Source organism: Dama dama, chromosome 21, assembly GCF_033118175.1.
Source record: "Dama dama isolate Ldn47 chromosome 21, ASM3311817v1, whole genome shotgun sequence".
Lineage (NCBI taxonomy): Eukaryota > Metazoa > Chordata > Mammalia > Artiodactyla > Cervidae > Dama > Dama dama.
In genome coordinates this window covers 78,924,017-78,938,869 of record NC_083701.1, presented here as the reverse complement: position 1 = coordinate 78,938,869, position 14,853 = coordinate 78,924,017, and the positions used below count along the sequence as shown (strand labels likewise).

General features: G+C 45.3%; 1 protein-coding gene across 1 annotated transcript in view; it reads left to right on the top strand.

Annotated features, from left to right (window-relative positions):
• Positions 1 to 14,853, top strand: part of SNTB1 (syntrophin beta 1) — a 239,868-nt gene that overhangs the window by 138,950 nt on the left and 86,065 nt on the right. The window lies entirely within an intron of this gene.

The following is a 14,853-nucleotide window of genomic DNA, read 5'->3' as shown; positions in this document are numbered from 1 at the left end:
GCCACCTGATGTGAATGGTGGCCAAAATATTGGATAGACAGGGACTGTGCTGTAGTCCATGGGGTCTCAAAGAGTAGGATACGACTGAGCGACTGAACTGAACTGAACTGAAATAATGTGAAGAGCCAACTCATTGGAAAAAAACCTGATGCTAGGAAAGATTGAGGACAGGAGAAGGGAGCAACAGAGGATGAGATGGTTGGATGGCATCACCGACTCCATGGACATGCATTTGAGTAAACTCCAGGAGACAGTGATGGACAGGGAGGTCTGGCGTGCTGCAGTCCATGGGATCACAAACAGTTGGACACGACTTAGCAACCGAACAATACTCTCATAGAGTTCATGTAGCCAGACTAAGAAGTTCAACGTGCAAGCACATGGTGAACGCTGTTCTGGAAAAAGTGCCTTGTTGCCACCGCAGCCCACACGGCTGCCTCAGCTTGCACTGCGACACCCCGGCACTGGCCAGGTTCCACCACTGCTGCCAGGAAGAGCGGGGCACCTCCACCACGTGCATGCCAAAGGATGGGTCCTGGAGGCAGCTACCTTCTCACACACCCTGCTTCAGAACTGCCTTTCTGAGTGAGCGGCTCTGTGCGCTAGCCGCAAAGGAGGCTGAGAACTGGAGTTCTGGCTTCTACCTTGGGGAAGCTCAACTTAAGGTGGAAAAACTTTCCAAATAGGTAGGAAGGGAGTTCAAAAGATACTGAGGAACCACCAGAGTAAAAAACATTCACACCTTTATGCAACTGACCAGTCTTTACAAACATAATGATTAAGGTACAAGCTTTGCATTCAGATGGACTCTGGCTCCAGTTCTAGCTCTGCCTCCTGGGAGACCAAACACACTCGCCCCTCGGAGGTGCCATGTCTCATCCAGGATGTAGGCATGTTGCTGCCGCTCCTCTCGTAGGAGGGTGGTAAGGGTAAAAGGAGAAGAATATACTCGTTTGGGGGTGGAGTTTACCTCCCCACAGGACAAATGCTCATCCCCATTTTGAATATTGTTACTACCATATTTTATCTCTTTCTTTTAAAATCTTTTAGCTACAACCACTTTGGGGATTTTATTAATGAATCTGTTTTGTTTTGTTTTTTTTTCTATGGTGTTGTCTTTTTCACCTTACAACACTAATGTGATGTAGTGATTTAAAACAGATTTCTTTTCTTTAGTGTTGTCTTTTTCTCATGGGCTTCCCTGGTGGCTCATATGGTAAAGAATCCACCTGCAATTTGGGAGCCCTGGGTTCAGTCCCTGGGTTGGGAAGATCCCATGGAGAAGGGCATGGCTCTTCTGGCCTGGAGAATTCCATGAACTGTACAGTCCATGGGGTTGCAAAGAGTCAGACACAACTGAGCAACTTTCACTTTCTTTTTTTCACTTAAGACTGATTTTCCTAATGAATCATTTCGCTAACAACATTATGGCCAAAAGCATGCAAGCACTCATTTTCTTAAACTTTTTTTCTAGTACTTTTTTCTGATTACATTGCAAAAAAAATTTTAGAAATTGTATAAAACCAGAAAAGTAGAAATAAAAATACATTAGAATTCCACCAACTAGCAGTAGCCAGTATTGAAGGTGTGCCATGAATTTGCCTCTTGGGAAGTTTTTTATCAACCACCAGCCTCATAGATTTGTGAAACAGTAAACAAACATGTAGTCTGAGCTCCCCTTGACTCCCAGGGATCGCTACAAGTCCACAGACCACATCTTCCTGACCCCCTTCGTCTGTTTTCTCCAACCTCCCATTGAATGGAAAGGTCACCTGAAACCTTCGTTGCCAGGAAGCAAGTTATGTTTTATTTATTCATATCCTGTTAGGAGTTTTCAAGTTTTGTGTGTCCGTCCCGTGTTTCTAAACAGGGGAAGTAGAGGATGCTGGGAAATGTTCTTTGGCTTTGTGAGAGCCTTGGAGAGAGGAGAGGGGAAGAAAATTACTCTTTTGTTGTGAGGTTTGCCAAGTGAACTCTGAGAAGCTGTGATATCACTCACAGGCCGCGCCAAGCTGCATGGAAATGGCGTGTCTTGGCAGACGTCTCGACAGCGCCTGATTCCTCGGGGCTGGTGTGGGCCTCCATGAGAAGTGGCTCCATAGGCAGTATTTACATAACCGTGGTGGAGTGTGAGAATAAACACAGCTGTGGCACTGCCCTAAATATTTCTATTCAGCAGGGAATTAAAGGAGAACTTTATCGCTGAACTACAGATAAACACAATTCATCAAGCGGCGGTCAGTTCAGCTGGGGAACAAGACCAGCGTTAGGAAAGCCCGGCCTGCTGAAAATAGCTTCATCCGCGGCCTGGCTGTCTGCTCCTTCCCCCCGCCCCATCCCCCCAGCTCCAGAAATGTCGGGCTCATCCGCTCTCAAAGAAGTTGTCTAGATTGTTTTTCCTCACTAAGCGCTCGGTCCACTTACTGAGTGTACACCTGCCGTGAGCCAGCATGCCACTGGATGCCTCTCCCTTCAGCAGGGTTCTCTTTTTCTTTCTGGGTTGTAGAATTGCCTGTGGATAGGAGTAAGATTATGTTGCCAAGGAAAAGATTTTTTAATACCAGCGCGCACTGAAGTGGAAGCAGGGCTGACTCAGTCCTGAGTGGTCTGCAGCCCACGCGTCCCTTTAGCACCGTGTATGTGCCTGTCGGTCACTCAGGCATGTCCTGGGGGACCAGACCTGGGTCTCCCCCACCGCAGGCAGATTTTATATCTATGTAAATACTTCCCAGTGGTAAAGAATCCGCCTGCCAAACTGGACACACAAGAAAAGAGAGTTTGATCCCTGGGTCGGGAAGATCCCCTGGAGGAGGAAATGGCAACCCACTCCAGTGCTCTTGCCTGGAGAATTCCATGGACAGAGGGGTCCGGTGGGCTACGGTCCACGGGGCCACAAAGAGTTGGACAAGACTGACTGAGTGCACACATACACACACACATATAACTATATATACAACTCCACTGTCTAGAGGTGGCCACTGATAACGGTGGCCACAGATTTTTCTGTTGGGAAGATTTTTATCAGCCACCAGTACCACAGATTTGTGAAACAGCCACCATGTGGTTTGAATTCTACTTGACTCCCAGTGGTTGCTACGAGTCCACAGGCCACATCTGCCTAAGCACATTCGTCTGTGTTTTCTCCAGCCTCACATTGGAGGGGAAAGGTCACTTGAAACCTTAGTTGCCCGGTTACAGGTTATGTTTTATTTATTATATTAGTTATATTGTAACTTAGTTACAAGTTATGTTTTATTTATTATATTGTTTTATTATATTATTATATTTATAATATAGTTAATATATTATATTATATTATATATTCAAGTTTTGTATGTCAGCCTTGCATTTCATATCTATGTTAAGAGAGAGAGAGATTTATAGATACATTTATCATCAATCAGAGTAGTAGTTGCATTTGTGTGCAGGGTGGAGATAGTGACTCAGAGGTAGCATGCGTGAGCTGGGATGCTGGCAGTGCTGTTTCTTGTTCTTGTTAAATGGGTGTTTGCTTTGTAATAAAGCACTGAGTTATACAAAATAAAACCAGGATAAAATACCATGCTTTAACTAAGCAGAGGATAGAAACTGATTTTTTTCCAAGTTTCTCTATAATAATTTCATTTTCAGTTAGTAAAATTGCAAAATATTATTTGTTTCCAAGAAGACGTGCATGTATTGGGCTGGCCAAAAAGTTCTTTAGGGTTTTTCAGCAGATATTGTAGAAAAACCCGAATGAGCCTTTTGGCCAACCTCATATGTAAATATGAGTAATAAGTAGCAAGTAAATAACATGAACATAAATAATAATTGAAACCCAGGAAAAATTAACTTAGAGTATTATGAAGACCATCTTGAAGACAGGAAGGAGAGGTAACTGCAGACTCTTTCTGTTGAAAGTGACAGATATTCCACTTAAACTACTTAGATGACAAAAGGGGTATCTTCTGTCATTTAACCAGGAAGTTCAAATGTGCAGCTCTAGCCAAAGGCCTGGTGAATGTAGTGATTCAAATGATGTCATCATGAAATATCTGTCTCGACTCTAAGCATCCATATATTTTAAACATTAGTGCGGCCCTGTTCAACTCTGCACAGGAAGATAGCTCCATGGTGTATCGGTTTTCTAGGACGGCTGTAACAAAATAGACACAGACTGGAAAGCTTAAAACAAAAGCTTCAGTTTTGGAAGCCTGAAGTGTGAAGCCAAAGAATGGGCAGGGCTGGTCCCTTCTGCAGCGGAGAGGGAGAAACCCTCCCAGGTAACCCTTGGGCTTGATGCATCTCTCCAGCGTCTTCCTCATCATCACCTGGCCTACTCTGCGTGTCTGGGCGTCTCTGACATTCTTATTGGATTCAAGACCCATCCTCATCCCGTGGGTAGATTAATAAAATAAGGGTCTCACCATCATCCTTACTTTCATTAACTCTGAAAAGATTCTTTCAAATCAGTCACATTCTGAGTTTCTGCATAGACACGGGTTGGGGGAGATATTATTCAGCCTTCTGCACACAGTGAGTTTCTTAGGGGCAGGGACCCATGCATCCTACTTGCCTCTTCAGCGCCCGACACACCTGTGTGTGCCTGGAAGACTCCCAGACACGCACAGCATATTTGTGCATCTGTAAAGAAATCACTGCATGTTCCCAACTCCACTGTGTAACCCAAGAGGTTTACTGGGATTTTCTGTTTTAATAGCCATGACTGTCTATTTACTCATAGTGTAGCTAAGACAGAGTTAGCTTGTTTATAGGTGCCCATGTGCCCAGATGTATAAAACATTACACCCACGAGTAGATTTTCTTTTCCCAGTAACTGAGCCAACAGCAGTCTTAAAATGTCAAACGCTTAAATGACAACTCCCAACATCAGGATTTACAAGTCACAGAGCGTGTTCACAGTTATTATCTCATTGATGCATGCATGCTCAGTCGTGTCCAGCTGTTTGTGATATCATGGACTGTAGCCCACCAGTCTCTTCTGTCTGTGGGATTTCCCAGGCAAGAATACTGGAGCGGGTTGCCGTTTCTTTCTGGTGGGGATCTTCCCGGCCCAGGAATCGAACTCGTGTCTCCTGCATCTCTCGCACTGGCAGGAGGATTCTTTACCGCTGTGCCACCTGGGAAGCCTCGTTATCTCATTTGGTTCCTTAGTAATCCCATGAAGGTTATTATTGTCACCTTCATTATAATAATGATCACTTTCATCATCATCATCATCATCTCTGTTTTATAGGGATAAAGAAACTTGAGCTTTTTTTTTCCTGTGGGAGCCGCCGGGTTGAGAGGAGCGTGGCCTTCTCCTCTCCCTGCCATGGCGTGTGCTCGCCCACGACAGCAGTGTACTCCGGAAAGCAGAGTCCTCTGGCAAAAATGCCACTTTGCCTGCTGTGTTCAAGGCTCCCATTCAACCCGATATTGTTAACTTTGTTCACACCAACTTGCGCAAAAACAACAGACAGCCCTATGCTGTCAGTGAATTAGCAGGTCATCAAACCAGTGCCGAGTCTTGGGGTACTGGCAGAGCTGTGGCTCGAATTCCCAAGGTTCGAGGTGGCGGGACTCACCATTCTGGTCAGGGTGCTTTTGGAAATATGTGTCGTGGGGGCTGCATGTTTGCATCAACCAAGACCTGGCGACGTTGGCACCGCAGAGTGAATACAACGCAGAAGCGATATGCCATCTGCTCTGCGCTAGCTGCCTCAGCCTTACCAGCACTGGTCATGCCTAAAGGTCATCGTATAGAGGAAGTTCCTGAACTTCCTTTGGTGGTTGAAGATAAAGTTGAAGGCTACAAGAAGACCAAGGAGGCCGTTTTGCTTCTGAAGAAACTTAAGGCCTGGAATAATATCAAAAAGGTCTATGCCTCTCAGTGAATGAGAGCTGGCAAAGGCAAAATGAGAAACCGTTGCCGTATCCAGCGCAGGGGACCCTGCATCATCTATAATGAAGACAGAGGTATCATCAAGGCCTTCAGAAACATCCCTGGAATTACTCTGCTTAATGTAAGCAAGCTGAACATTTTGAAACTTGCTCCTGGTGGTCATGTGGGACGTTTCTGCATTTGGACTGAAAGTGCTTTCCGAAAGTCAGATGAGCTGCACGGCACTTGGCGTAAAGCAGCCTCCCTCAAGAGTAGCTACAACCTCCCCATGCACAAGATGCTCATCACAGACCTTAGCAGATTCTCGAAAAGCCCAGAAATCCAAAGAGCACTCCCAGCACCACGCAAGATTCATCGCAGAGTCCTGAAGAAGAATCCTCTGAAAAACCTGAGAATCATGTTGAAGCTTAACCCATACGCAAAGACCATACGCTGGAACACCATTCTTCGACAGGCCAAGAACCACAAAATCTGCATGGATAAGGCAGCAGAAGCACTAGAAGCCAAATCAGATCAGAAGGGGGTTGAGGGCAAGAAGCCTGTGGTGGGAAACAAAGAAAAGAAGGCTGTTGGTGATAAGACGCTGAAGAAGCCTGTGGCGGGAAAAAGGCTGCAGGGACCAAGAAACCAGCAGCTGAGAAGGAACCCACCCCAGAGGAAAAGAAGGCTGCTGCATACACTTAAATCTGTTTATTCCACAAAGGCCAACTCATTTTGGACAGCTGATTTTGAATAAAGACCTGAACAAAGAGGCAAAAAAAAAAAAGAAACTTGAAGCATCAGGACCTTTAGTTGTATTTGAAAATTACCCAACTGAAATTGGCTTCTGCAAAAGGGGAACATGGAAGAAAACAGGGATCTACTGAGGGTCAGGTGCGGCTGGATCAGGCGTCTTATCTCTCAGCTCTGCTTTCCTCTGCATTGGCTTCATCTGTCAGCAGCCCTCCCCTCTCGATGGCCAGATGGCCGTCTGCAGACCCATGACTGTAACCGTTCTCTCTGTACACATGCTGAGAAAAGCATCACCCCAACAGCGACTCCTGAAGAAACCCCGGGCCTGGATCTCCTTGGACAAATGGCGTCACACCTGCCACCTTTAGCCCATCGATGCCCCAGATCACATAGACGGAGGATGGAGGTAAAGCCTGTCATCAGAAGAGGCGGGGGTGTAAGGTGGGCCCGTAGAACCACAGATGTCCGTGAGGAAGCGTAGGTTATAAATTCCAGAGCCTGCACTTTGGAACAGGGTTGCTTTAGCCAACAGGCCAGTCCTGTTGCTTTTTCTCCCCCACTTTCTCCTCCTCTTCTACTGTTCAAATAAAGTGAATACACAACGCATACACATGGAACAAAATTCAAAAACTACAGTTATCCCATGAAAATTTTTGTTCTTAAGTGAGTATGTTTGCTGATTCATTTTGGCTCTAATAGTTTGCGAAGATTGATCCTGTTCTCAGGTTGCTTGTTGGCATTTGTATTTAGGCAGAATAAGACAATTTTTGTAATGTGGCTGTGTTTTTATGTGGCTTGCAAACATTTTTTGGTACTATCCGTATAGTAAAGATACGGCTTCAATTATAGAAATTGACTTTGGGGGACTATTGTAGCTCTTCTGAATGTCGGTATGTTTACATGTTTCTCCATATATAAAATCTAGTATAGAACTATTTTTTGAAATAAAACATTTTATTTTTAAAAATTATAAAGAAAGTTTCCCTTCTTACCTTGTCCGGTCACTCAGTTTCCCTCCTAGTTGAACCTACCTGTATAGTCTCCACACTTACAAGCATTTGTTTTAGTCCCTAAGTCACGACTGACACTTTTGCAGCCCCATGGACTGTGGCCCACCAAGCTCCTCTGTCCATGGGATTCTCCAGAAAGGAATACTGGAGTGGGTTGCCATTTCCTTCTCCAGGGCTCACGGGCATTGATATGGGTCATTTTCACGTCAGTGATGCGATACTGCTCTTACTGTCCACCCCATGCAGTTCTGACTTCCGTTGTGGCAGGCGTTTTTGGTTCTCGGACTCTAATGACCTCAGCCACCCAACCTCAGGGCCATTTTCACAGACCCCTTGGTTATTTTTCCACCCTAAGTCTTCATGTTCCCTTTCTTTCTCGCGCTCCTCCCCCCTCCCCTCTTTCTACTTTATTTCCTCATCTTTATCTCCTTCCATCTTTATCTCTCTTTTACACATGGATGAAGAATTATTGGAGTTGAAAGTCCCCTTTTTAAAAATGAGTTACTTGAAATATTTGACCCTACAGAATGGTTCTTTGCGGGTATGTTGTCAGAAAAATACTTTAGGAAGGTGAAACCATTCCCAATCTCTTTTCACCCCCAGAGGCACTGCTTACCTCAGGCAGTTCAGAAAGTGAAGGGACTTCAACAGACACTTGTAGCTCACAGGGACATGTGCCCCTGAGGGTGAACCTCACACAGTCCTTTTAGGTGGAACAAATACGTAAGTGGAGGGAAGAATGCAGACTCAGCTTTGCCCCAGATCTCCAGAATCTCTCAGGAAACTCATGCATCTCTCCCAAAGTTATTTTTTTTCCATTCCAAGATGCCGGAAATAGCCTTGCATAACTTTTTAGTTTCTTCTGAGCTTGCCTTTTTCAAGTGCAGGTGCTCTGAAAAGGAACTGCACCAGAGCCCACCCTGGAGGGTTCTCCTTCTGGCTTCATTGAACCACTGCCGTTTGCTTGCACCCAAACTGGGAAGACTCTTCATTGTAAACTAGAGTGTAAACTGGAACTGATCAAGATTAGCTTTTCACTATGACATCTCATGCACACATTATCTCACTTTTGTCTTTTCAATAATCTTGAGAGGCAAGATTGAGCCATTTTACAGATAAGAAGATCGAAGCTTAGGGAGATTATGGAACATGGCTCACGGCCAGCAAGTTTTAAAGTCAGCCTTGACCCCCCACAGCCACATGCTTAACAACTACCCCCGATACTTGTGCTTTTAAATTGTTTTAAATTGTTAAAAAAAAAAAAACTGCTGATAAAACCACAGCATGGCCAGCGCAGGAATGGAATTTCTTTCTCTGTCTCTCCTTTTACTCCAAGACATGCATTGCACTGAGTACATTTACATTTTGACAATGAGGTTAAGTGAAAAATTTTGTTTGAGACTTGTACTAGGTAATATAATAAGAAATAAATATATACACTGGGTTGGCCAGAAAGTTATTGAAGTTTTTCCATAAGATGTTTAGAAAAAACCCAAATTCACTTTTCGGCCAACCCGATGGCATGACCCTCCATGACCTTGACCAGAATCTTGTGTTGTCCCTTGGAGCTCCTGGGGACTATCATGCTACCAGATGCTTATTGTCTGCTTTAGTGTGTGGAGTTTATAGGGATTAAAATAAAAAGTTTGTGCATTTCTTCCTTTCTCCCCTTTGAGTTTTGTTGAGCTGATGGAGAGGTGAATGCAGATCACTGTATTCTTCAGTGTCTGTTACCCAAACAATTGACGCCCGTTCTGGGTCAGACAAGCCGTCGGGTCTTCGTCCACCATTGTTCTGGAGGCTCTGCACAGCCCCCGCGGGCCATCAGAGAAACACTCCTTCTCCTCCCTCTGGTGACTCTGACCCCCTCTCGCTCCACAGCCTGTCTCTTTTTAGAACTTGAAGCTGCAGCTTTGTCAGAAACAAGCCTTCTTCCTCCTCACTCACATGTTGTAAGCGCTTTCTTTTTAGTCTGCTGGTTCACAGTCCCAAACACTCGCCCTTTACACTCAGGATTGACTCTCTTCCAGAACCTTGCTTCATCCAGAGCCGCTCTGTGGTGATTTAAGGTGTCCCCATATTCTTTGATTCCTCACGAGCATACGTTGGGCTTAGTGACTCACTTGCAGCACAAAGAATAAACCAGAAGTGATGCCGTGTGACTTTGGAGACTAGCTCATAAAAGGAACTGTAGTTCCTTCTTGCTCTCCAGGGGAACCCAGCTACCATGTCATAGACGCTCAAGCAGCTTTTGTGAGGTAACAAGAGTTTGGCATCTCAAACCGCCTGATTCTGGGGGAGTCTGTCACTCGGCGGTGGGTCGCCGAAACACCCCCAGGAGCTCTTTGCCGTGTTGTCCTCTGGTGACGATCCCCTCCAGGCCAGCTCCTTGGGAGGCGTGAGCTCGGGCTCGGAGAGGCCCGCCATGATCCTTAATCCATGTAATTTGTGGACCGTGTAAAGCATTTACCCAGGCCTCAACCTCCAGAAATTCTTAATAGCTTTGCAGTGAGGTCCAAACATCTGTATTTAATTAAATGATTTTTTAAAAAATAATAATAAACGACTCCCAGGTTCCTGAAGAATACTTTCATTGGAGAACTGCTGCTGCTGCTGTGTTTGACTGTAAAAAGTCACAGGCTCCTCTCTTCTATGTCCGCTTGCTCCTTCTTTGACACTATTGAGGGGAAGTCAGGTCACCTTTCAGCATGTTCGTCTCAGCCACTGGGAACCCTGGCACATGACCAAGATCAGGGCTTTTTTCTTGTGAATCTATAGAGCACCCTTCTCAAACTTAAATTGCATCAGATTTATCTGGAGGTGGTGGCTCGTTCGATAAAGAATCTGCCTGCAATGCAGGAGACCTGGGTTGGATCCCTGAGTCAGGAAGATCCTTTAGAGAAGGAAATGGCAACCCACTCCTGTGTTCTTGCCTGGAGAATCCCATGGACAGAGCAGCCTGGCGGGCTACAGTCCACAGGGTCACAAAGAGTCGGACACGACTGACGACTAACACCGCGTGGTGGAGCCTTGCTGGACTTCACTCCCAGAGCTCCTGATTCAGTGGGTCCAGGTGTGAACTGAGAGTCTGCATCCCTAATGCATTCCCAGAAGATTCTGTTCCTGCCAGTCTGTGGTCACACTTTGAGACCCACCACGAAAGGGCACAGGACTTGGTCTTTAACCTCGCCTCTCCACGATCCCCCGCTGGCACAGGCAAGAAAAACAACAAATGAAAACAAGGAGAACTGCTTCTGTTTTGCCTGAGACGAAGCTGTCTATGGTGACAGAAATCCTCACAGGGGTTATTTGAAGGGAAGTAACGGGAAGGGGAGAGTGTCTGGGGCACCAGTAATGTTCTGCTTCTTGGTCTGACTGGTGCTTGACTCGAATGTGTTCCCTTTGTGAAAATACATTTAAGCTATAAACTATAATCTGTGCACTTTTCTGTCTATATGCTGTACTTTAAAAGCTGGCTTAAGGGATTTCCCTGGTGGTCCAGTGGTTAAGACTACATGCTTCCAATGCAGGGGTTCAATCCCTGATCAGGGAACTAAGATCCCACATGCATCGAGGCCAAAAAAAAAAAAGCTGACTTAAAAGTTAATAATAAAGATAAATGCTGTCAGAATCTGGGGAAAATGGGCCCCCTCCTCACTAGCCTTTCCTCTGGGTTTGCTGGCAACTCAACAAAGAAATATTCTCTTTTTCGCTGGCATCGTTTTTGCATGTGTGTGTGATTCCTGACAAGTAACTGCTTCCCAAGCTGTCATTAAGAAAAAAAAAAAAAAAAAAACAGGTCTTCAAAGGAAAATATTCTAAGAAAACATTTGTGTGTTTTAAATTCCTAGAATAGTGGATATTGATAGAATAATTTAAAGAACAAGTCGAGCTCTCATTAATGCTTTCGGAGAATCCTAGTCTGTGCTTGGCTGGTCAACTTCATGAAGAGCCAAACCTTTGGTGGTGGGGGTGGTTTAGTCACTAAGTTGTGTCTGACGCTTGCGACCCCATGGACTGCAGCCCGCCAGGCTCCTCTGTCCATGGGATTTCCCAGGTAAGAATACTGGAGGGGGTTGCCATTTCCTTCTCCAAAAACTTTGGGAGGGAATGAAAACTCACCATAGATTGACCAACCATTTATCTGAAAAATGCCTGAGAGACTTGAGAGTATTTTTTTTTCTTGGTAAGGACAAATGTCATTTTAAAAATACCCTGTTTCATCACAGGAAACCTTTGGATTCTTAGTAAGGAGACTTGTTTTGAAGATTTCTTACTGGAAAAAAAAAAAAAAGCTAATTATTGCTAAAACTCCCCTAGAGATATTTTACTTTATAAATCCTTCTTTTTCTGTAATTAAAGTTTATGAGTAAAAAGGTTTACTCACTCTAAAAGACAGGTTTCAAATGTAAATGATGCCAGGTTACATTGGGACTTTTGATTTTCAGGTGATCTGCAGAATTGTTGCTTTAAACTCAGGAGCTAAGGAGGACACTTGTTGGGCATGTTTATTAGTGATGATCTCCTGGCGGAGTAAATGGCAACCCACTCCAGCATTCATGCCTGAAAAATCTCAAGGACGAGAGGCCTGGCAGCCTACAGTCCTTGGGGTTGCAGAGAGTCAGACACAGTTGAGAAGCTGAGCACGCAAGCGTGTTGGTGATGATGCCCTGGGACAGCTGTGGAACACAACAGATGCACCGTTATTAGATGCCATCCCGTCTAAAGGAGAGACAGTGTAACACAGTATTTAAATTCATGGCCTTCTGAGCCTTATCAACATGGGTTGAATCCTGACATCACCAGCTTTCTGGCCTTGGGTCAATTCTCTGTCCCTCCCAACTTTGCTGTTGTTCAGTCTCTCTGTCGTGCCAAGTTCTTTGAAACCCTGTGGACTGTAGCCCGCCAGGCTCCTCTGACCATGGGTTTCTCCAGGCAAGAACACCGGAGTGGCTTGCTGTTTCCTCCTCCAGGGGATCTTCCTGACTCAGGGATCGAGCCCATGTCTCTTGCATGCCCTGCATTAGCAGGCAGATTCTTTATTCCTGGGCCACCTGGGAAGCCCCTTTAATTCTATTATATGAAACGTGAGAGTGAAAGTCGCTCAGTTGTGTCTGACGCTTTGCGACCCCGTGGACTGTAGAGTCCAGGGAATTCTCCAGGCCAGAATACTGGAGTGGGTAGCCCTATCCCTTCTCCAGGGGATCTTCCCGACCCAGGGATCAAACCCAGGTCTCCCACACTGTGGGCAGATTCTTTACCAGCTGAGCCACCAGGGAAGCCCAAGAATACTGGGGTGGGTAGCCCTATCCCTTCTCCAGGGGATCTTCCCCACCCAGGAATCGAACCAGGATCTCCTGCATTGCAGGAGGACTCTTTACCAACTGAGCCACCAGGGAAGCCCATTGTGTGAGAGTAATAATAGCAATCATAGGACCGTTAGGAAAATTACAAAAAATAATATAAAAGGATTTAAATTTTTGCCTGATGCATAATAAAAACTCAGTGAATGTTACCACTATTATTGAGGGGTAAAAGGAAATTGATACATGGATCATTTCATTCACTTCTGAAATTCCCCGTTCCTATGTCTCTCTAGTGCAAACATGAATTAATCAGTGGGATTTATTTGCCTGTATACATACATGAATGAGTAAATAAAATGTATATTTTTCTCTCTGCAATAAAATTACAGATGTGGGGAGTGCTTGTTGGGGATGTGGGGTGGGGGGGGGAGGGCAGCACTTGTGACTCCTGGGGGTGGCTGGGGGGAAAGCGTGTGGTTTCTGTTATGTCCCCTGGTTGCAGTGGTATTTACATGAATCTACACGTGGCAAATGGGGTCCAGCTATACACTTACATTCTGCCAAGGCCCCGGTTTTGATACCGTATTGTTGTTGTTTAGTCGCTAAGATGGGTATGACTCTTTTTTGACCCCATGGACTGTAGCCCACCAGGCTCCTCCATGGGGTTTCCCAGGCAAGAATACTGGAGTGAGTTGCGATTTCCTCCTCCAGAGGATCTTTCCCACCCAGGGATCAAACCCACATCTCTTGTTAGCAGGTGGATTCTTTACCACTGAGCCACCTAGGAAGCCCTGATATTATAATATATTACAGCTATATAAATAGAACTGTCAGAGTAAACAGTGGATGAAATGAGTGAATGAGTAAACTGCATGAATGAGTGAATGAGTAAACTGCATGAATGAGTGATTGGAACTCACTCAGTGAATAGAACTATCAGAGTGAACTGAGTGACTGGTGTGCTGGACTTCTTTGTCCTGATTTTGCAATGCTGTGTAAATCTGTAAGTGCTTCCCAATAAAAAATTAAAAAACCAAGAGCATCTGTCAAGAACTTCTGCCTTTACCATGTAATTACAGTATGCAGATCTCACACTGAATCTCAGGTGATCCCACTGGAGTTCTTGCATAAACTTTGAAGTTTGACTTTAAATATAACTCTTTGGGAATTTCCTGGTGGTCCAGTGGTCCGGACTCCAAGCTTTCACCACCAGGGTGCTCAGGTTCGATCACTGGTCCAGGGACTAAAATCCCAAAAGCCTCCCAGTGCAGCTTAAAAAAACAAACAAACAAAAAAAAACCCCAAAACAACAACAAAACAACACTTTTCAGTGCATCTCTTTCCCCCCTGTGACCTCACCCTCAGCCAGTTCACTCCTGCACTGCGCGCGTGCCCAGCTGCTCAGCCGTGTCCGACTCTCTGCGACCCCATGGCCTGCGGCCCTCCAGGCTCCTCTGCCCATGGGCTTCTCCAGGCAAGGACACTGGAGTGGGTTGCCATGCCCTCCTCCAGGGGGTCTTCCTGACCCAGGGGTCCAATCTGCGTGCCCTCTTAGCAGGCGGATTCTTTACCACTGAGCCAGCTGGGAAGCCTGCATTACACGTGCACAAAGATGAAAAAGGTAGGGAAATGTGCCACGGACAGGATTCCTAAAGAATGCAAAACTTTGGTCATCTGTGATGCTAAGATATTCACAATTAATAATGAAGAGTAGAATTAAGCAGGTGAATAGGTATTTCAGTCTACATCCCACCAGCATCTGCTAGGACGTGAGCATATTGTTAAAGTCCTCTGGGGATGGAGAAGTAAGGCAGATTAATATCAGCTCACAGCTTGGAAGTCTTAATATGATGCTGCTAATAAGACACAGCTGATAACAGGAAGACCAGGCATCCTTAATTTAGGTGACTGCATAGCTGTG